This window comes from Equus przewalskii, chromosome 4 (assembly GCF_037783145.1).
Source record: "Equus przewalskii isolate Varuska chromosome 4, EquPr2, whole genome shotgun sequence".
In the NCBI taxonomy this organism is placed as follows: domain Eukaryota; kingdom Metazoa; phylum Chordata; class Mammalia; order Perissodactyla; family Equidae; genus Equus; species Equus przewalskii.
This window is the reverse complement of record NC_091834.1, coordinates 36,641,954-36,665,607: the sequence shown is the minus strand read 5'-3', so window position 1 is coordinate 36,665,607 and position 23,654 is coordinate 36,641,954. Positions and strand designations below refer to the sequence as shown.

Below are 23,654 nucleotides of genomic sequence, written 5' to 3'. Positions count from 1 at the left end.
TGGGAGGAAGAGAAAGTAGATTCCTAGTGGTAGTTCACCAGGTGAAAAATGTGCTCATTTAAAATTTTCATAGATACTGCTAAAATTCTTTTTTAAAAGCCTTTACATATGTACACTCTCACCAAAGTATTTCTGTATGAATGAGAATGCCCATTCCTCTGCATTTTTGCTGTCTTTTGATATTATCCATCTCTTTAAATGCTTGCCAAAATTATCAGGAAAAAAATAGTTATTGCTTGTGATTATATTCTTTTAATTATTAGTGAGTTTGAGTATTTTTTACATTTTTTCATCAGACTATTTTATTTTGTATATAAATTGTCTATTCATATCCATTGCCCATTTTTCTATCAGCTGTTTCTTGTCTTTCTTATTGATTTGGGGGAACTCAATAAATTTTGAATATTAATCCTTTTATTAACTATATTATAAATATATATTACCTATCTGTTGTCTGTCTTTATACACAGTGTCTTTTCCTTACATAAATTTTTAATTTGTATATGTGATGACTTTTTGGATGTGTCAACTTGACTAGACTATAGTATCCAGTTATTTGGTTTTGCTATAGAGATATTTTGCAGGCGTGATTAAAGCCTCTAATCAATTGACTTTAAGCAATGGAGATTATCCTGGAAAATCTGGGGGAGCCTAATTCAATTAGTTGAAAAGACTTAATAGTAGAATTAAGGTTTTTCCCAAAAGGGGAAGATAGAGTTCCAACATGCCTGTAGTATTCTCTTCCTGAAGACCTGCCCTACTGATTTCAGACTTGCTTAGCCAGCCCCAACAATCACATAAACCTACCTATCTATCATCTATCTGTCTATCTATCTATCTATAATATTTTATTTATTTATTTCCCCTATTGGTTCTGCTTGTCAGGTGGAACACTGACTGATACAGTGTAATATTTCTACATTTGTCAGTCTACCAATCTTCACATTTGTAGTGTTTAGGTTTCACATCTTGCTGAGGTAGGCTTCATACAAAGATGTATGTAAATCATGTTCATATGGCATTGGTAGTAATAGTTCAGAACTGAAAAGTCCTCCTTCACTCCTCTTTACCACTACTTCCCCATCTAGAGGTACCCATTGTCAATGAGTTGAGGGTATATTCGTCCAGCCTACTTTTTATATAAACAACAAATAACTTGTGTGTGTGTGTGCGTAAATGTCTACAAAGTGGGCTGGAAGACAGGGAAGGAGTGATAGAGAGAGATGGAAGAGGACATTCAGGGCTTTTGTACTTTTGATTGTCTAAATCTTACACAATAAGAATCTATTCATATTTAATTTGGGTGGTTTTTTTTTTTACCATCTTAACTATTTTTATGTGTATAGTTCAGTGGTATTAAATACATAGGGTGATATATTTTAAAGGCCAAAAAAATTTACAAAAAATTAGCAACAATGACTCGAAGTTTCAGAAGTTGGATGACCAGAAAATAATGATCCCATTGAGATAAATAAAGATGTCAAAAGTAAAATGGTTTATTACAGGCATTACAAACTCCAAAGCCTTTAGGGGCCTGGCTTAAATGCAGAATAGAAGATAATAGGAAGGTTGGGTGTAGTGTCTGCCTACACAGTACATGCTCAGCTTAAATTTCAAAAGCCTATGAACCAAATAAAACATACCAACAGGCCGAATTTGGTTTATAAGCTGTAAGTGTATCACCCTTGCAACTGTAAAGGAAAAGGTGAGGTTGATTTAAAACCAAGAATGATAGAATTTGAGACTTAGAGATATCTTTAAATCACATAAACTAAGAGTCTAGTAAAAACAACTATATAACTTGGTAAGACTGTGTTCCATTTGAAAGATAGATTACAGACAGACATTTATTTTGTGTTTAAGAATTTCATCCTGTTCTGATTCAATTTAGGCAAAGTCCTCTTCACCTATATTCAGATAAATGAGAAGAGAAAAGACCAATTTCTCATATTTTCTAGTACAGACAATTTGGTAAGGGGCCAGCCCCGTGGCCGAGTGGTTAAGTTCGCGTGCTCCGCTGAGGCGACCCAGGATTCAGATCTTGGGCGCGGACATGGCACCACTCGTCAGGCCATGTTGAGGTGGCATCCCATATGCCACAACTAGAAGGACCTGCAACTAAGATATACAACTATGTACCGGGGGGATTTGGGGAGATAAAGCAAAAAAAAAAAAAAAAAAGATTGGCCACAGTTGTTGGCTCAGGTGCCAATCTTTAAAAAAAAAAAAAAAGACAATTTGGTAAGAGCCCTATAAAGATTAGGAAACTGAGAAGTGGTGAATTATGGATTTGACAGTGTGACATTCAATAGAAGATGCCATTATAAATGCCATACTTAACATCAAATAATAAAAAGATTTTTAAAAAATGAAATACAGCAACATGATGAAGATTCAGCATTGGCTTAACACTTGTCAAGATATAAGTCTGAGCTGAGCAGGTGCAAGAATGGATGACAGCCTAGGAATGTAAGGTTGGTTTAACAGTCAAAAATCAATTAATGTAATATATCATATCAGTAGAATAAAGGACAAAATCACGTGATCATCTCAAGAGAGGCAGAAAAAGCATTTCAAAAAATTCAACACCCTTTCACGATTTAAAAAAAAAAACAACTAAAAATCAAAAGGAACTTCCTCAACCTGATGAAGTGCCTCTATGAAAAACCCACAGCTAATAATTTCACACTTAACGGTGAAAGACAATATTTCCCCTAAGATCAGGAACAAGACAAAGACATCCACTTTGACTACTGCTATATAACATTGTACTAGAGGTTCTAGGTAAACCAACTGGGGGCAGGGAAGGAATGAAATAACGAGCATCCTGATTTGAAAGAAAGAAGTAAAATTATCTCTACTTACAGATGACATGATCTTGTATACATATACAGAAAGTCCTAAGGAATCCACTAAAAACCTATTAAAACAAATAATAATAATGAATAATGAATAAGAATAAGAATGAATAATGAATAAGAATGAATGAGTTCAGCAAATTCATAGGATACAAAATCAATCTACAAAAATCAATTATGCTTCTATACACTTGCCATGGACAATTCAAAATCAAATTAAGAAAACAATTCCATCTACCATAGCACCAAAAAGAATAAAATACTTAGCAATAAACTTAACAAAGGAAGTGCAAAACTTGTACTCTGGAAATTATGAAGTATTGTTGAAAGAAATTAAAGACAACCTAAATAAATGGAAAGACAGCTCATATTCATGGATTAGATACTATGGATATACCCATGTTCATGGACAATACTTCCCAAATTGATTTACAGATTCAACTCAATCTCTATCATAATCCCAACTGGTTTCTTTGCAGAAATTTACAAACTCATCCTAAAATTCACATGGAAATCCTAGGAACCCAGAATAGACAAAAAAAAATCTTAAAATAGAAGAATAAAGTTGGAGGACTCACACTTGCTGATTTCAAAACTTACTACAAAGCTACAGTAATAAAATAAGGATGGCATTGGCATAAAGATATAGATCAATGACATAGAATTCAGAGTCCAGAAATAAAGCCTTGCATTTACAGTCAGTTAATTTTTTACAAGGGTGTCAGACCATTCAGTGGGGAAAGAATAGTCTTTTCATCAAATGGTAGAGACAACTGGATATCTACATGCAAAATAACGAAGTTGGACGCTTGCCTCACACCATATAGAATAATTAACTCAAAATGGATCAAAGACCTAAATGTAAGAGCTGAAACTATAAAACTCTTTTTATAAAGGCCTACATTTTCATGACCTTAGATAAGACAATAGTTCCTTAGACATAACACCAAAAGCACAAGCAAAAAAAAGAGAAAATAGATAAGTTGGATTACATCAAAATGAAAATCTTTTGTGCTGCAAATGTTACTAAGAAAAAAGCGAAAAGAAAACCCAGAAAATAGGAGAAAATATTTGCAAATCATATACCTGATAAAGGACTTGTACCAAGAATATATAAAGAACACTTACAACTCAACAATAAAAAGATAAATAATCTAACTTTAAAACGGGCAAAAGATCTGAATAGGAATTTCTCCAAAGAAGATATACAAATGGCCAATAAACACATGAAGAGATGTTCAACATCAGTAGCCATGATAAATAAAAATGAAAACCATAATGAACTACCACCTTCTACCCACTAGGTTGGCTATAATCAAAAAGACAGACAATAACAAGTGTTGGTGAGGATGTGGAAAAATTGGAATGCTCATACAGTGCTGGTAGCAATGTAAAATGTTGCAGTCATTTTGGAAAACAGAATGTCAGTTCTTCAAAAAGTTAAACATAGAGTTACCATGTGATCCAACAGTTCCACTCTTTGGTATATATCCAAGAAAAATTAAAACATACGTCCACACAAAAACTTGTATAGGAATGTTAACAGCAGCACTATTCATAATAGCTAACAAGTGGAAACAACCCAAATGTCCATCAATTATTGAACGAGTAAATAAAATGTGACATACATACACAATGGAATATTATTCAGCAATAAAAAGGAATGAAGCACTGGTGCATGCTACAATATAGATCACCTTTGAAAACATGTTAAATGAAAGAAGCTTGTCACAAAAGACCACATATTGTATGATTCCATGTATATGAAATGTCCAGAATAGGCAAATTTACAAAAACAAAAAGAAAATTAGTGGTTGCCTAGGCGTAGGGAGTAGAGTTTGGGAAGAAATAGGGAATAACTCTCATTGGTACAGAGTTTTTTTCAGAAGTGATGAAAATGTTCTGGAATTAGTAGTGTTGGTTGCACAACTCTATGATTATACTGAAAACCACTGAATTGTATACTTTAAATGGATGAAGTATATGGATATGAATTATATCTCAATAAATTAATTTTTAAAAATGAAATAAATTAAGTTAAATTAATACTGGATGACAGAAAGTTTGCCCATCCATAACCCTACAGTGAGTAGAATGGAATAACCATCAAGGTGCACTATTGTTGGGTATATAGAAACTGATTAACTCTTACATCCAAGTCTTTACATAAAGCCCAAAGATTTCTGAACTTTTCTTCTACAGCCCCCTAACCTCAAATTGAATTTAATATAACACAATTCAGTATAACCAAAGTTTTGAACATTCTCTGGGATTTGGGGCAGACTAGAAGTCTGAACAAGATCATGTGGAAACATTAGGAATGGGCTGAGTTTTTGGTCAGAGGTACTAGACAAGCTAAACGGCAAAAAAGAAGTCTGAGACAGCTCCAGCCTCTGAATTGCAGCTATAACTGCAAGCCAAACATACTCTCTACATTTGATTCCCATTGAAAAGACTGTTGGTCAATAAAAGTGATTGTGTGCCTAAGGCATGCCACACACTGTGCTAGGTGCTAAAGACACAACAATGAGGAAGGCAAGGTCTCTGCTTCTGAGAAGTTCCCAGCTGAAAGGGAAGCAAATAATTACACTAAAGTAATACATAGATGCTACAGTGGAGGTCTGGACTAAGTGCTGTGGGAGCAGAGAGGAGGAAACAACTGACTTTGCATGAGTAAAGCTGAGAAAGCTTCCTGTGAAGGTGACCTTCCAGGTTGAAGAATGAACAGAAAATGTCTGCAATACCCTCTAGGCATTTTTTCTATGCATATAAAATTCTTACTATTACTTGCTATTAAGCCAGTGTCAAATTAATAAACAGAAACCTCATTAAATTAGAGTCCTAAGCCAAAAAGGAGAGCTCTTACGCCCTATGTCCACAGCAGAGCCCAACAGGAAGAAGAAAAACTTCCTCTTCTTGACCAGCAAACTCAGCCAATGAAAAGCCACTATACATCCAACTCTCCATTCCTCCAATGGACTTTGTTTATAATAGCCCTCCCAACTTCCTTTTCCCCTCTATAAAAGAGTGTCTCCTCCCTTGCTGCTGGGGGACTTGCACGTGGCTCACCATGGTTGCAGACCCCCAGTTGCAATTCTTTGCTGATCTTGAATAAACCCATTTTTGCTGGAGAAATAACTGGCTTCTATTTGTTTAAGGTCAACATTTTGGTGGCCTGTATGGGGATCCAGAGAAGACTCCGGACAACTCTGAGGTTGGTGAGCAAACAGACGTAGTGTCAACAAAAGAGACCATTGAGTTGACTGCTTTTCTTGCTGACGCTTGAGTTTGAGGGTAAGTTTTTTCTCCTGGATCTGAGCTGTGGCCCTCTTTGCATTTGAGGCTCTCCAGGCTTTCTTTGAGACCTGTTTCAAGGCATCCTCCTTTTCTGGTTAAGGCCTTGTTTGTGAATACTCAGGTGGCACTTTGGCCTGACTCTTTGAATTAGCTGTTTCTTTGAACTGCGCTAGACTTTGGTCCAATTCCTTTTGGAACCGGACTATTCCCATACTTGGAACTGGTTAGCCTTTGGTCCCACTTTTGGACTCTTCATTAGAACTATGCCATCAGCCTTTGGGCTGACTCCCTTGAGAGGAGACTGTCCTTTAGAACTGCATTGATCAACCTTCAGTCCAATTCCCTTGGGAACTGGACGTTCTTTGGAACTGCATTGTTCCATGAAACTGCATTGATTCGACCTTGATGCATCTTAATGAAATCAGACTGTTCTATTGGGACTGGCTGGTATTAAGCCTACAGACAGTTTGAGCTGTTTAAGCTGTTCAAGTATTCCTTTGCTCTAGGAAAAAAAACTCTAAGAATGGTATCTCACTTATCTAAGCATTTTGAGGGTGTCCCTCATCCTTTACAGGGACCCTAGCTGATTTTATGTTTAAAAACTATGGGCACTCCTCATGTGCATTTCCAACTAAAGGGATCAATTTAACCAAAAGTAATTTAAAATATCAATGGCTATTATGGGGAACTTTTGAACTCCCCAAACTTAGTTTTCTTAAAACCAAACTTGAAAACCATAGCTCTGTAATTTCCAAAACTGAATGGAACACCTGTTTTGATTGGTATTTGGAGCCTTCCAAATGTTATTAGGAATCTAAAATTGCCTCTTTGCAAAATAAAATTTTAAGATTAACTGAGGCAAACAAAAGATTAAAGATAAAATGACTTCCAAAGCCTCATGTTCCCCTCCTCCAGCACCATCTTGTTCCCCTTCCCCAGCTCCTTGCGCTCAGACTCTGCCTTTGGCGCCATCTTCCTCCTTCCCCTCTATACCATCTAACCTCCTCTCTACTCTCAATTTCCCTACACTAACACTCTTGCAAAACTTCTCCTTTTCCTTGAACCTCTCCCCACTCTCTCTGCCTCTGAACCTATCAGAACCTGTCCCCTAACATTAAGCCTTCTGACGATCCAGAGGTTAAACCCTTAATTTCTTATACTCCCTGGACTAAAGCTGCACTGTGAGCCAAAGTCAAAGATTTTCCCAAAATAACCAAAGATGTTCACAGATTTGCTGAGGAATTTGATATAGTCGTTCAAACTTATCAACCTGGTTTCCCTGACTTATATTAGCTAGTTCATATGCTTGTCAGTGACGGCCAGGTGCAGCATTGGATAAAAACTGCCAAATGGGAAAATCCTGAAAACTCTCTAGAATTACAAACAGGAAACCAACCCGTTGGCGTGTTGTACGATAAGGCTCAAACATCACTAGACAACTTCATCAGACAATTCCTAAGGCTTTCCCAGAGCCTGTTAATTGGAACAAAATTCAGGCTTGTGTGCAAAAACCTATGAAGCTGTTCATGACTATTACAATCAACTTCAAATTGCTTTTAAACGGATCAGGATGGAATGGGAAACCATGTCCGCTCCAAATTTAGTTCATCTGGCAAGCCAACTCTCTCACACTCTAGATGAGTTACCTAAAAGAAAGACTGATAAAATTCTTAATCTTCAACTCCAGCAAATGAAGGCCCCTGAGCAAAACTAAAATTCTTCTAGTTCTTGTTATTATTGCAAAGAGCCAGGACATTGGAGAAGAGATCTTTACAAATTTAAGCGCTTCAAGTACCTTTGGCCCTCTAACTAGCCTTTCCAATGTCCTCCAAATTCTCAATGATGGGGCTTTGAGGAGCCACAGGGGCTCTTCTCACTCCTTCCTCTTAATCAGTTTGGAGAAACATTTCTCCAGATTGGAGGTGAATCTCCTTCTGTCCTGACACCTCAGCCACACTCTCAGTGCTCAGCCGCACTACTATTAAGCAGTCCCTGCCTTGGAGTACTACAATAGTTCAGACAATGGGGATTTCTAATAAACCTCAAAAGGTTCCTTGTCTCTGACATATTCCCTTTTGTGTGGCCCTTTGACAGAGACACACCCATTTCTCCTTCGTTCCTCCACCCCTATTCATTAAGCCAAGACTTCTTGGAAAAGTATCATGCTGGAATTTCTTTCTCACAAAAGGGGGAAATAATTCTAGAATTTGACAGTAGTCATCAAAACAGCCAACTAGGTGAATTAAATGACCCTTATCATCTTTTATTTGCTTTGTCTATGACATTACTAGAGCTGATTCTGGAAACACTGATCATTTGTCCCTATTAAATCAGCTACCACCCTCCTTATGGAAAAAAATCTCCAAAGGATATTGGTAAAATTCACAGTGCACCCCCCACCAAGATTCAAATAGAGCCCTCAAAACCTGTCCCCAGAATTAATCAATATAAGTAAAGAAGCCCTTCAAGTAATAAAGCCCATAATAGAAGATTACAAGGCTCAAGGCCTCATTATCCCTTGTGTTAGTCCCTGTAATACTTCTATTTTACCCGGGAGAAAACCTAAGGGCCAAGGGTGGAGGTTTGTTCAGGACCTCCAATCAATAAACAACATTGTTCTTCCTCGACACCCTGTTGTTCCTAACCCTCATATGCTGCTAATATCCACTCCCACTGGGAGCACGTTCTTTATGGTAATTGATTTATGCAGTGCATTTTTTAGCATTCTAGTTGATGAAGCTAGTCAACACCTCTTTGCTTTCACTTGGGAAGGAAAACTATTCATCTGGACAGTAATGCCTCAAGGCTTTACTGAGAGCCCTTCTTATTTTTCCATATCCTGAAGGCTGATCTGGATGATATACAATTCTCTAGGGGTTCTACTTTGTTGCGATATGTGGATAATTGCTTCTTTGCGCTCCTCCCCAAGTCTCCTCTCAGGAAGACAGCATCCACTTGCTAAAGCTTTTAGCCTTAAAAGGACATAAGGTTGGGTCTCCGGTGCACGGGTCGGTGCAGGGGGTACCCAGACTTCCCATGGATGTGCTTGGGGACTGGGTGGAGCTCCAACACCCAGCTCTGCGGCCCAGGGGGTCACTCCAGGGTCCTGCACCCCCCCCAACAGGGAGGGCCTCTGCTCGCCATTGGCAGGGGGGCCCCACCCAGCATTCAGAACACCAGGAAGCTCCCAAGAGCAGAATTCCCCACAAGGCAGCAGCTTACAAGCCACTGCCAGGCCCACGGACTCTGGCCGTGTCCCAGACGAGGCAAGGGGCTCCCAGAGATCCTGTGAGAGTGGAGTGGGGCAGAGTAGAGCTCTGGTGAAACAGCTATGTAGCCCGGGGGGGGGAACTCCAGGTTCTTACAGCAGCCTCAGCGAAAGCCTCTGCACAGCACTAGTGGAGAGGTCCCAACTGGCAATCGCAAGGTGGGAAGGCCCTGGGGCAAAAGCAGCAAAGCTAGGTGAGCTAATGACAGACTGCAGAAGATACCCATAGCTCTGCTGGGACTTATAGTGGACAAGTGTGATCTGGTGGGTTCTGTTAGGGACAAATCGGTGATTATAGGTGATCCTGCTCCTGGCTGATGGGAAAGCCCACAACACCGCTGCAGACCACAAGGAGGGAGCGCATCTAAGTGAGCTGCAGCAGTAGGCACCAACAGCCTGAGGCCCCCTTGCAATTGCACCCACAACTGATGAGGGACCCCACAGGACCACTGTGACTACAAGGAGGGGTCCAGGCCCAGTCAGTAACAGCTGACAGGGTTCCTGGTTGGGGCAGTCTAAACAGCTGCCCCCCCCCCCACACCAGTCGCAACAAGTGGAATCAGCGACTAAACTCTATCTCTACGCAGAGGCACAAATCCATGCCATCAAGCAGTATGAAAAAATATATTAAATCTCCAGAACAGAAGGAAAATGATAAGCACCCAGAAAACAATCCCAAAGACAATGAAATCTATAACCTAAATGACGATGATTTCAAAACTGCCATTATGAAAAAACTCAAGGAGCTAAAAGAGAATTCAGATAGACAACTCAATGAGTTCAGGAGCTATCTCACAAAAGAGCTTGACACTATAAAGAAGAACCAATTAGAAATACTGGAGATGAAGAACACAATGGAGGAGATTAAGAAAAATCTGGACTCTCTGAACAGTAGGGTCGATAATATGGAGGACAGAATTAGCAATTTGGAGGATAGGAATATAGAAATGCTGCAGGCAGAGGAGGAGAGAGAACTAAGACTAAAAAGAAATGAAGAAACTCTCTGAGAATTATCCGACTCAATTAGGAGATGCAACATAAGGATTATAGGTATACCAGAGGGAGAAGAGAAGGAGAAGGGGGCAGAAGGCCTGTTCAAAGAAATAATAGCTGAGAACTTTCAAAACTTGGGAAGAGAAATGGAACTTCATGTGACAGAAGCCAATAGATCTCCAAACTTTATTAATGCAAGAAGACCAACCCCAAGGCATATAGTAGTGAAACTAGCAAAAGTCAATGACAAAGAGAAAATACTAAGGGCAGCCAGGCAGAAGAAAATAACTTACAAAGGAAACCCCATAAGGCTATCAGCAGATTTCTCAGGAGAGACCTTACAGGCTAGAATAGATTGGAATGAAATATTCAAAACTCTGAAGGACAAAAACCTGCAGCCGAGAATACTCTACCGAGCAAAAATATCCTTCAAATACGATGGAGAAATAAAAACTTTCCCAGATAAACAAAAGTTAAGGGAGTTCATCACCACAAAACCTCCTCCTCAAGAATTGCTCAGGAAGAAACTCATTCCTGAAAAAATCAAAAAAAGGAAAGGGGTTACAAAATCCAGAACAAAGGAGATAAGCAGAAGGACAATAACACAAAGTAACAGCTCTCCATGAGAACAAAATGCAAAAGAACCGGAAAACAAGTGATAAAATTGCAACAGTAGGCCCCCACGTTTCAATAATCACACTAAATGTGAATGGATTGAACTCTCGAATCAAAAGGCACAGAGTGGCAGGATGGATCAAAGAACAAGATCCAACAATATGCTGCCTCCAGGAAACACACCTCAGCCCCAAAGACAAACACAGACTCAGAGTGAAGGGATGGAAGACAATACTCCAAGCCAATAATGAACAAAAGAAAGCAGGTGTTGCCATACTTATATCAGACAAAGTAGACTTCAAAGCAAAACAGATAAAGAAAGACAAAGAGGGGCAGTATATAATGATAAAAGGGACGCTCCACCAAGATGACATAGCAGTTATAAATATATATGCACCTAACACAGGAGCACCAAAATTCATAAAGAAACTATTAACAAAACTAAAAGGAGACATCAACAGCAATACAATAATAGTAGGGGACCTCAACACCCCATTAACACCAATGGACAGATCATCCAGACAGAAAATCAACAAGGAAATTATAGAATTAAATGAAAAATTAGATTAGATGGACCTAATAGATATATATAGGACACTTCATCCAAAAACAGCAGGTTACACATTCTTCTCAAGCACGCATGGAACATTCTCAAGGATAGACCATATCTTGGGAAACCAAGCGAGCATCAATAAGTTCAAGAGGGTTGAAATAATAACAAGCATCTTTTCTGATCACAATGCTATGAAACTAGAAATCAACTACAAGAATAAAGCTGGGAAAGGGCCAAAAATGTGGAGACTAAACAACATGCTACTGAACAAACAATGGATTATTGAAGAAATTAAAGAAGAAATCACATATTATCTGGAGACAAATGAAAATGAAAACACACTGTACCAAATTATTTGGGACGCAGCAAAAGCAGTCCTAAGAGGGAAATTCATTGCAATACAGGCTCACCTCAATAAGCAAGAAAAATCTTACATAAACAACCTCAAACGACACTTAACGGAATTAGAAAAAGAAGAACAAACAAAGCCCAAAGTCAGTAGAAGGAGGGAAATAATAAAATTAGAGCAGAAATAAATGATATTGAAACAAAAAAGGCAGTAGAAAGGATCAATGAAACAAAGAGTTGGTTCTTCGAAAAAATTAACAAAATCGACAAACCCTTAGCCAGACTCACTAAAAAAAAGAGAAGTCTCAAATAAATAAAATTAGAAATGAGAGAGGAGAAATAACAACAGATACTGAAGAAATACAAAGGATCATAAGAGAATACTATGAAAAACTATATGCCAACAAATTGAACAACCTAGAAGAAATGGATAAATTCCTAGACTCATACAACCTACCCAAACTGAATCAGGAAGAAATAGAGAATCTGAATAGACCAATCACAAGTAAAGAAATAGAAACAGTAATCAAAAACTTCCCCAAAAATAAGAGTCCAGGACCAGATGGCTTCTCTGGAGAATTCTACCAAACATTCAAAGAAGATTTAATACCTATCCTTCTCAAACTGTTCCAGAAAATAGAGGAAGATGGAGCACTACCTAATACATTCTATGAAGCCAACATCACCCTGATCCCCAAACCTGACAAGGACAAGACAAAGAAGGAAAACTACAGGCCAATATCACTGATGAACATAGATGCAAAAATCCTCAACAAAATTCTGGCAAACTGAATACAACAATATATCAAAAAGATTATACACTATGATCAAGTGGGATTTATACCAGGGACACAGGGATGGTTCAACATTTGCAAGTCAATCAACGTGATTCACTACATTAACAAAATGAGAAACAAAAACCACATGATCATCTCAATCGATGCAGAGAAAGCATTCGATAAGATCCAACATCCATTTATGATAAAAACCCTCAATAAAATAGGTATAGAAGGAAAGTACCTCAACATAATAAAGGCCATATATGACAAACCTACAGCCAACATCATACTCAACGGACAAAAACTGAAACCCATCCCTCTGAGAACAGGAACAAGACAAGGGTGCCCACTTTCACCACTCTTATTCAACATAGTACTGGAGGTGTTGGCCAGAGCTATTTGGCAGGAAAAAGAAATAAAAGGAATCCAAATAGGCAACGAAGAAGTAAAACTCTCAATGTCTGCAGACGACATGATCTTATATATAGAAAACCCCAAAGAATCCATAGAAAAACTATTAGAAACAATCAACAACTACAGCAAAGTTGCAGGGTATAAAATCTACATAAATCAGTAGCATTTCTATATGCTAACAATGAACTAAACAGAAAAAGATCTCAAGAACTCAATCCCATTCACGATTGCAACAAAAAGAATAAAATACCTTGGGATAAATTTAACCAAGGAAGTGAAAGTTCTATACAACGAAAACTACAAGACCTTGAAAGAAATCGACGACGACATAATGAGATGGAAAGACATTCCATGCACATGGATTGGAAGAATAAACATAGTTAAAATGTCCATACTACCTAAAGCAATCTACAGATTCAACGCTATCCCAATCAGAATTCCAATGTCATTCTTTACAGAAATTGAACAGAGAATCCTAAAATTCATATGGGGCAATAAAAGACCCCAAATTGCTAAAGCAATCCTGAGAAAGAAGAACAAAGCTGGAGGCATCACAATCCCTGACTTCGAAACATACTACAAAGCTACAGTAATCAAAACAGCATGGTACTGGTACAAAAACAGGTGCACCGATCAATGGAACAGAATTGAAAGCCCAGAAATAAAACCACACATCTATGGACAGCTTATCTTCGACAAAGGGGCTGAGGGCATACAATGGAGAAAAGAAAGTCTCTTCAACAAATGGTGCTGAGAAAACTGGACAGCCACATGTAAAAGAATGAAAATCAACCATTCTTTTTCACCATTTACTAAAATAAACTCAAAATGGATCAAAGACCTAAAGATTAGGCCTGAAACAATAAGTCTTCTAGAAGAGAATATCGGCAGTACACTCTTTGACATCAGCTTCAGAAGAATCTTTTCGGACACCATAACCCCTCACATGAGGGAAACAATGGAAAGAATAAACAAATGGGACTTCGTCAGACTAAAGAGCTTTTTCAAGGCAAGGGAAAACAGGATTGAAACAAAAAAACAGCCCACTAACTGGGAAAAAATATTCACAAGTTATTTATCCGACAAAGGGTTAATCTCCATAATATACAAAGAACTCACACAACTCAAGAATAAAAAATCAAACAACCCAATTACAAAATCGGCAGGGGACGTGAACAGACATTTCTCGAAAGAAGATATACGGATGGCCAATAGACACATGAAAAGACGCTCATCATCACTAATCATCAGGGAAATGCAAATCAAAACTACACTAAGAGATCACCTTACACCTGTTAGAATGGCAAAAATATCCAAAACCAAGAGTGACAAATGTTGGAGAGGCTGTGGAGAAAAGGGAACCCTCATACACTGTTGGTGGGAATGCAAACTGGTGCAGCCACTATGGAAAACAGTATGGAGATTCCTCAAAAAGTTAAGAATAGAAATACCTTATGACCCAGCCATCCCACTACTGGGTATCTATCCTAAGAAGCTGAAATCAGCAATTCCAGAAGTTCCATGCACCCCTATCTTCATTGCAGCATTATTCACAATAGCCAAGTCATGGAACCAACCTAAGTGCCCAGCAACTGATGATTGGATAAAGAAGTTGTGGTATATGTATACAATGGAATACTACTCAGCCATAAAAAAAGACAAAGTCGTCCCATTCACAACAACAATGGATAGACCTTGAGAGTATTATGTTGAGTGAAATAAGCCAGACAGAGAAAGATGAACTCTGTCTGATTCCACTCATAGGTGGTAGTAAACATATGGACAAAGAGAACGGATTGGTGGTTGCCAGGGGAAAGGGGGGTGGGGTGAGGGCACTAGGGGTGAAGTGGTGTACCTACAACATGACTAATAATGATGTACAACTGCAATTTCACAAGGATGTTAACTTTTATAACCTTAATTAAAAAAAAATACCCTAAAGAAAAAAAAAAGACATAAGGTTGTCAAGAAGAAATTTTGCCCAAACCCAGGTTTGATATTTAAGATGTCTGCTATCAGAACAAGGGCTACACCGGAATCCAGATAGTCTTCATGGTGTCCTAAGTTTCCCAAAACCCAAACTAAGTGTCAACTGCAAGGTTTTCTTGGGCTAGTTGGTTACTGCCCAAATTGAATTCCAAATTTCTCTCTTATGGCCAAATCTCTGTATGTTTTACCAAAGAACAACAACCCTGACCCAATTTTATGGGAAGAATCAGACAACATAGCCTTTGAGGCCTTAAAGAAGAGTTTGATGAACCTATCTGCCTTTGGACATTCCAATTATCAGATTCCCTTTTTCCTCTTTGTATATGAAAAGGAAGGGAATGCCCTTGGGGTACTCACCCCAAAACACAGGGACCACAATCGACCTTTAGGGTATTATAGCCAGCAACTGGACCCTGCGACACGGGGATTAAGATCCTGGGGCATTCTAAACTTGACTCTCTGGAAGCTAAAGGAAATCACTTTGCTAATATTTCTGCAAGAAATGCATCCCTTAAAGGAACCAACAACAGGCAAGCCTCTGTCATGGTCCAAAGGGATATTTCCCCAAATGATAACATAAAAAAACTGACTAAAGAAGCCCAATAACTAGCCTCAAAAAAGGAAAAACAAGGTTGGAAATTCAACAATTGTTGGTTTGATTAAAAAGAGAAAACTCTGGTTCAGACCAAATAACAACCCAGTCCTTCTGGAGACTCTAAAATTTCCACTCTTAACCACTGTACATGCGTTAAACCATTGATCTACTGACAAAATGATAGCATTTGTGAAGTGATGTTGGTGGGGAAATATTAACAAGGCTACAAAAAGTGCCTACCTCACTTGTCCCACTCCTCTGAAATACAACCCAGGGAAGCCTATTTGTACTGCTCCCAGACATTTTCAACTGCCTAATGGACCTTTCAAGGCTTGGCAAATGGAATTCATACAGCTTCCCCCATGTCATGGGTATAAAGATGTTTTAGTAATAGTTTGTGTGTTTTCTCACTGGACTGAAGCCTTCCCTTGCAGACAGGATACTGCCTCTTCTGTGGCAAAAGTCCTTTTGGAAAGGATGACCCCTCCCTGAGGAACTCCTCTTGAGCTTCACAGTGATTGAGGAACCTATTGTACTGTTCAGGTATTTCGACAAGTCTGAGCTGTCTGGCTGGTTTTACAATACTTTCACTGTGCTTACCACCCTCAATCCTATGGTTTAGTCAAATGCACCATAGCAATATTAAGACTCAAACTCTGTAGATTTTATTTTGTTGGCAAAATCTATAGAGGCCCTCCAAATACCTTGGCCAAAAGCATTGCTGTTGGTCCTTCTAAATCTCAGATCCACCCCCCTTGGAACTCATAAACTTTCACCCTTTGAAATAGTCACAGGAGGCCCAATGCACCAGGCTCCTGCGTCTTTTGACTCACAGCTGATAAAAGAAGATATACTCCAATGTTGCAAAGCCCTAATTGCTTCTATTAAAAATAACCATGGCTTGGTAGAGCAATATTTTCATAGTGCACTCCAGGGAGAGGAACACCTTGCAACCTAGAGATTTTGTCTATTGGAAAAGACACTTCCAGAAGGACTCCTTCAGCCTTGCTGGAAAGGCACCCATCAGGTACTGCTAACTAACTCTTGTGCCATAAAACTTCAAGGAATAGACTAGGATTCATGTGACACACCTAAAGAAAGCACCAAACCCTGACTGGACCTGCACATCATCTGGTGACCTGAAAGTAAAGATTCCCCAGAATTGAAGAAGTGACATCTGATGAGACAGCTTCCCCAAGACGTCTGGACCAGGCCTGTTGAAAGTTTGTCTGCCAAACCTTTGACAATGATATAATGCTTCAGATGATCTTTGGTGCCTATGATCTTGATAACATACGGACTTTAGAGAAGAAAAATGCCTGAGAGTTCTCCCTTCTACCCCTCCTCATTACTCAAATGTGGCCTCAATAGGTTTCCAATCTGCACTTTCCCTCTGACCCAACACCAAGAAAAACTCCTTCCTGGCATTGAGGGACAAAAAGCTGCCGGAACCAGAAAAACCTGATGCTTGATCAGTGATGCTTTCAGAAAAAAATCTTGATCAAAAGGGTAAAATGTCAAATTAATAAACAGAAACTTCATTAAATAGGAGTCAGGAGGCCAAAAGGGGGAGCTCTCATGCCCTATGTCAACAGCAGAGTCCAATAGGAAGAAGAAAGACTTCATCTTCTTCACCAGCAAGCTCAGCCAATGAGAGTCTGTCACAACTCAGCCAATGAGAGTCTGTCACAACTCAGCCAATGAAAAGCCACTACACATCCAACTCTCCGTTCCTCCAGTGGACACTTTGTCTACAGTAGCCCTCCCAACTTTCTTTTCCCCTCTATGAGAGATCTCTTCTTTCCTTGTTGCTGGGAGACTTGCACCTCGCTTGCCATGTTTGCATGTTCCACACTGCAGTTCTTTGCTGATCCTAAATAAATCCATTTTTGCTGGAGAAATAACTGGCTGTCTTTGTTTAAGGTCAACACCGGCGTATATACATACCTTTATCTAAAAATGAAGCAGAATCAAACAAATACCAAAAAGGCACTAAATATGCTATAAAGCTATTCAGAGACTAATAGACATGAGCATGTGGTTTGCGACATTTACAGGTATTCTTTACCCTGCATTTTTATAAGAACACAGATAATTAAGAAAATAATCTATTCTTGACCCTAATTTATCTGCTAATAGTCAAGATTTCTCTGTTTTATTTCACTCCATCAAACAACAGACTCATTTCTGTGTGAAAGACTGGGCTGAACCACAAAATCATTTAATTATAGGGATAGAAGTGACTCCAGTATGTACTCTGTGCATCTCAGCTTTAGGTCTAGCTGGGCTTAATTACTCCTGGTTTAAAATTTTCTTTTCTTAAAATAGTTTGGAAGGATTTTCCACAACTTCCATTGATAATCTGTCTTTTGTCATCTATGGTCTTAGATGTCATCTGTTAAGTGAAACAAAGTGGAGTTTTAATATGCAATTACTAGTAAAAACAAACTGGCAACCCAAAATAATACTAGGATGGAATTTCTCAAAAGCTGAAATTTCTCTGAAACAAGAGATTATCAGCAAATGGCCTATGAGCCAGATTTGGGCCCCACATATTTTACTCCATCTCTAAAGGAGCAAAATGCTTTTATCTCAATATGACTTGGTCACCCAATTACAAAGATACCCCACCATTTGATTTCCAGGTTGACAATCTCCTACTATGATAAACTTGAAATTTCTTTTGTCAGTTCAATAAGAAAGGGGGAAAATCACGATAACAGGAAGAAAACTGTTATTTTAGGAAAGAATAAGGAACTACTCCCCTCACACAAGAGAGTTTTCTTCCCTTCCATCCTTGGACGTTATTGCTAATGTCCTAGGAACAGACAAACACTCTTTCTCACCTCATATGCTTGGTTATACTCCAAATTAGCCAAATAGATTTACTACTTATATTTCTGGGTTCCCTGTGTGTTTTGTAACTAAAAGTATTATATATAGTTTTGTTAAAACTATGTTTGCCGTTCAATAACTATGACTTTAATTTCAACTCCTCCCTACTTACTTTCTTAATATTCAGTTCTTGCCTTAACTCCTTTAAATTAAATGTTTCAGTCTTCCCTGCTCCCCAGGAGGATTGGCTTCAATATGCTGAAAACCATCAGCTACATACCATTTAAATGCAGGATGATCTTTGAAGGTTTCCAGAGGTACTTGGAAGTTTTTCCCAATATAATGTGGCCACGAAATGGGAGCAGAGCAATCTTGGACTTAAGTTAGCACTGAAAGTTGACAGGCCTTCTACTAGTGGCACAAAAGAATTGTTACACTGGAGACCAACTGAGTCACTGGGTTTATGTGAACAATTTTCTAAAGAGGCCCAAAAGCAGAACATAATTTTTTCTTAAACGAAAGGTTAGTTGCATTTGACAGCCTAAGAATTCAGAAAAGAATTGAGATGGAGGCCCAATTAGGGATCAGCAGGCCTCTGGCCCCCCACTACCACCCACTCTGTCCTCCCCAGCCTGACACTAGCCAGCTCTAGTCTAACCACTTCCCAGGAGACTTTGTGCCAAGAGCCTTGAAACCAGAGCCTCTCCCAGAGTAAATCCAGACCAGGAAGTTAGTCCATCCCGGCCAACTCCTTCCAGAGAGGCTGGAGGTTAACTCTTCCCTTGGGTCCATGGTTCCTTAGAAGTGTGGTCAGTCCATACCTTGGTGACTCCTTTCAAAGAGGGTTCACTCAGTGCTGCTACTATTTCCAAAGTCTGTGGAAAGTTCAGAAAGTGCTGTAGTGAAGCAAAGCCTGAGAGACAGTCAATCCAGGTCAGGTGGATAGTTTCGGAGCACCTCAATCCATCTTTCATTCTTGATGCAAATTTACAGATGGCCAATCCCACGGTGCGGTGGGAAACTGAGCTTTGGCAGACCATTCTGGCTATAAGGAGCCCATGAGAGAGCAGCACAGCTAGAGCTAGAGCTCTGGACCCAAGTGTATGATCTTGAGCAAGTACCATAACCTCCCTGTGTCTCTCATCCATAATGTCTTCATCCATAAAATGGGGATAATATTAGTAATTACCTCATAAGTGATTTTGAGGAACGAATGAGTTAGTACACCTAAAAGAGCTTAGAAGAGTGCCTGAAACATGGTAAAAGCCACAGAAGTATTTGCTATTGTTATTTTTGAGCATAGCCAACAGACTGACGTATCTAAAAATCAGTATGATATAATTAAAAACAAATGAAATTGAACTTAAATAGGCTTCAGCTTTGATTGGATTTCCTGAGATATTTGTCTGTATTACAGAATGGGGGCACATGGTTGATTATCGTTCAAGAGCAACTATTCAAACACTTCTCAAACTGGTCTTAACAGAAGATTATTGCAGGAGGTGTTAATTAGGGATGCCAGAAAAAAATTTTCCTGCAGCAAACAAATTAATTTGTTTATCTAATAAACAAAATTTAATTGATTTCTTGACTCCAGGACTTCTCAGTCTTTCATGTGATACATGCATAATGAAACCCAGAAGAGAGGTTTGGTATGCAAGGTTTACCAAGTGTAATGGAATTCAGAACCATTTGTTCTTCGAGTTCTAGTACATTCACTAGCTTCCCCAAACTGTGTTCCAACGGGATGCTAGTAGGTGTTACTTGGCAACTGACAGAAAGATTACTACATCAAGTAACACTGAAATTCTACCTTCCTAATTCCTAATGGGCATGAACAAATTATATTACACTAAAAATAATATTCACAAGTGAGAAAACCAATGAACGGTTTCTAGATTTGGAGATATCAAAGACCAGTAAGATCAATAGGTTGCCACTATTTTATCTTGCCATGAAAGATCATTAAAATAAATTGTCATTTATTATTACCATTGTTTCATAAAAGAAAACATTTTAACAACAAAAAATGTGAAGAAATAATATAACTTAAGGGTAAAGGGCAATTGTTAAAATTGAATATATTTAGATGCATTAAAAAACTCACTACATTATTTGCATTTTTTTTCATTTTGCTTTGAATCAGGGAAAACTTCCTGGTTTGTCATTTGGGAATCACTGATGTATACAGCAGCACGTGTAGCTCGTCAAATTAACCCTGCACACTTCAGATTTGTTTTATTTTGCAAAAGATTGCTTCTTTCTTATTTATTGGCCCCATTGGTCACTGCTATGGAGTCCCACCTGTCTGGATGATTATCATATATACGTCTGAATATTATTATCATGCAGAGAATGGTGGCTTTATCTTGCCAGTGTGTTAGGAACACTGCAGCAGTGGTAGGAGGGATGGACAGGGCCACTCCAGGCATACCACTGCCCTATAAACATGTCTCCATGCTTTCCTGGGCATTTTATCCAAACTTACAACTATATCCTCTGGAAACCCTCTCTGTAATAAAGGAAGACCCTCTCTTTTCTCAGGCTCTTCTCTGAATGTACACTACCTTGCCTTAATGAGGACATGGTTCTCTCTTGAGGAAGTTACAACTTCTTCTGCAGTCTCTTACGTAGAAATTATTCATTTCCCCCACTCCATCTGGGTTAGAAGGAGGGGCCAATGTCTTCTTCATTCCCCTGTACGACTTCCATACCCTTCTCGCTCCGTTTTTTATAAGAACTGCTCGAAATACTCTCTTCTTGGGCTTCAGGAGTACTCCCCCTCTCCTACCTCCTCTGCTTTTCAGACTCCTTCATAGGATCCTCTCTTCACCATCCCTTCAAATATGGCATTCCTTGGTTTGGTCTCAGACCCTCCTCTCACTTTATATTCTTTCCCTAAAATTTCTCATCCAATCCCATAGTATCAGTTACCATGTATTTGCTAATGAATCTCAGATTTTTACCTCTTGTCCAAAACTCTCTTCTAGGTTTCAAATTTGTATATCCTACTACTCACCCTCCTCCTGCATATCCCATAGGTTCCTCAAATTCAACACGTTCATCACTAAACTCATTTTCTTCTCCCGAAACCTGTGTTTCCTATCTCAGACGCTGCACCATCATCCAGCCAGCCAATACTGGAAACTAAGAGACACTTTAACTCTTCTTTTCCCTTCACCGTCCTCAATCCCAGGAGCCAAAATCCCATTTTTCCTTGGGATAAGTCAAATTTACTTTCCAAATATCTCTAGAAATATACCATTTTTTCTTCTTCTGGACTAGCCCCTGCTGTTATGCAAGTCACCTCTTGCCTGCATAACTGGAACTCCAACCTCACCCCTTCGGTATTTTTTCCACTCACAGACTGATCTTTCTAAAACTCCAATCTGATTACAGCATCCCCAGGCCTGAAACCCTTCGATGGGTTCCCCTACCCAAACTCTTTAACATGACAGCAAGGTCCTTCACGACCTGGCTTCTGCTTGCTTCTGCAGCCTGTGTCTCCCCTCTATGCCCACTGACTCTCAGGGTCTTAAAGAAGTCACCCTCTCAGGACTCTAGGCCTTTGCACACATTACTCCCTTTTCTGAAACTCTTCTCCCCACCATACACATACACAATCTACCTCACACCTCCCTTTGCCTGGCTCATTTTTTCTCCTACTTCAGGCCTCAGCTTGAATATCTCTTCCTTCAGGAAGCTTTTCCAGATGCTTCAACTCAATATTGGCTTAGGAGCCCCTCGTCTGTGCTCTCATAGCATGCTATCCTTTCCCTATTGCAGCATTTCCTACAAAAAACAACAATTATTTGTTTATTTGTCTACCTCCCCCACCAAACTATAAGCTCATGAAGACACAGACCATGTTGCTTTTATTAACCATCATATCCTTTGAGCCTAGCACTTGGTCAGCTCAAATAACAGGCACTCAATAATATTCTGAATAAATGAATTAATGCACTTGATGATTGTTTTTTATTTTAAGTGTTCTTATTAGTGGATGCATCACTTAGGTCTCAAGAGGAAATAGCACACTCAAACGAGGGTAATTCAGGGACAGGTGTCAAAGGGATCATGTACACATACGGGGTATAGACGAACTGCTAGTAATGATACAGTAACTTAGGCTGTTACCACTGGCAGGCCAGGAACAGTTACAGAACAGGAAGGAGAGAGAGTCCTAACGAGTCAGCCACTTGAGAGGAGCATTGGCCTTTGGTTAAGAGACACAGCCAGCTCAAGGCTACTGTATCAGTCAGGGTTCAACCAGAGAAACAGAACTGGTAGGAGATAAACATGAAGAGATTTAGTGCAAGGAATTGGCTGATGTAATTGTAGGGGCTGGCAAGGCAAGGCCAAAATCTGTATGGTGGGCCATGGGAAGGACAAGCCGCTCTCAGGCACAGGATAAAGCTCCTGTCCACAGACAGCATTTGTTCTTCTGGGAAACCTTAGTTCTGCTGTTAAAGTCTTTCAACTGATTGAGTCAGGCCTGCCCAGATTACCTAGGATATTCTCTCTTACTTAGAGTAAGTTAATTATGGACTTTAACCACATCTACAAAATATTTCACAGAAACACCTAGATTCATGTTTGAGTGAATAACTGGGAACTATCGTTTAGCCGAGTTGACACATAAAACTTACCATCTCGGCTGACTTGAAGGAAGAAGCCAGGGAATATACATCCTGACTTCATTCTCCAGGGCTTTCCATTGGCTGAGCCCAAGAGTAGTCAGAAGGTAGAACATATTGATGGAATCCTTACGAGTTCCTGGATTCCACACATTGCCTGGAGTATGAGGGAAGGAGACGGAACCAAGCTCCAGACTATACTTTTGAGATTTCTCAAAAACGTAAGTGAGAATTCAGACTGAGCAGTTTTGATGAAAGAAGCTCCTTAAAGAGGAGAGGAACCTCAAAATTAGGGAGGAAGGTTAGAAACAAGAGTGTTTCTCCTGAGAGCTCCTGTGGAAAAATTTGTCTTTTTTTGCACTTTTCCTGTGGGCTATGGGGACAGACTCTTGCCTGTGGCCACCCACCTGGGGAAGCTGTAGCCTGGTGAACTAGGGCCAACCAGTTGTGAAGTGGGAGCAAAGCCACCAGGT

General features: G+C 39.3%; 1 long non-coding RNA gene across 1 annotated transcript in view; it reads right to left on the bottom strand.

Annotated features, from left to right (window-relative positions):
* The window catches only part of LOC139083021 (uncharacterized), a 31,195-nt gene extending 7,894 nt beyond the window's left edge, over positions 1-23,301 (bottom strand). Inside the window, exon 1 of the long non-coding RNA XR_011539520.1 lies at positions 23,194-23,301. This is a non-coding gene — a long non-coding RNA (uncharacterized lncRNA). The remainder of the gene's footprint in view (positions 1-23,193) is intronic.
* Positions 23,302-23,654: the final 353 nt, after the last annotated feature.